We start from the raw sequence: 779 nt of genomic DNA, 5'->3' as shown, positions 1-779 counted from the left end.
TGCAAACATGAAAGACAAGAGGAAGAAGAAGGACCGCACCTGGGCCGAGGCTGCCCGTCTGGTAGGTGCCGCGCAGCATTGTGTGTGCGCGTCTTGTGTGCGCGCCGCCCGCGTCCCGCCGCCGCTTTGTTGGCGGCCGTTGGGGCGTGGGAGGGAGCGCGAGAGGGCGGCAGTGCGTGTGCGACGGAGGAAGTGTGCAAGGGAGTGTGTGTGTGTGTGTGAGGGAGTGCGAGAAGGTGTGCGGAAGTGTGCGAAGGAGTGCGTGAGTCTGCGTGTGAGCGTGCAAAGGAGTGTGAGTGAGGGAGCGTGTGTGCGAGGGAGGAAGTGTGTAACGGAGCGTGTGTGTGTGTGTGGGAGTGCACGAAGGTGTGAGGGAGAGCGTGAGTGCACGGAGCTGCACGCGAGTGTGCGAAAGTGTGTGAGCGTGTAAAGGAGGAGGTGTGCGAGTGAGCGCGAGGGACGGGGAGCGCGTGCGAGGGAGTGTGCGGCCGCGAGGCGGTGTGTTCGGCCGCGGGGCTGCCGGTGGGGCTGCGAGGGCTCAAGGGAGGCATTGCCCGTGCCGGAGGCGGGCGGCAGCGGGTGCGCGGCTCCTGCCGGGCTGAGCGAGGCTGAGCCCGGCCCTCTGCTCTCCTCCTGTCCCCGTCTGGAGAGGAGAAATAGCAGCGTCCCTTCGGCAACGTGCGCGTGAGGAAATGCCTATTCTTTTCTTCTTTCGCGTCTGCGTGTGTGTGTAAATATCCAGGGGTTGTTTTTGTCTCACTGAGTTCGTGTATCAGGTA

This window comes from Centrocercus urophasianus, unplaced genomic scaffold (genome assembly GCF_019232065.1).
Source record: "Centrocercus urophasianus isolate 14NV4802_14NV808 unplaced genomic scaffold, USGS_Curo_1.0 seq_11, whole genome shotgun sequence".
Taxonomy (NCBI): domain Eukaryota; kingdom Metazoa; phylum Chordata; class Aves; order Galliformes; family Phasianidae; genus Centrocercus; species Centrocercus urophasianus.
The sequence above is the reverse complement of the archived record's forward strand: the minus strand, read 5'-3'. Positions refer to the sequence as shown.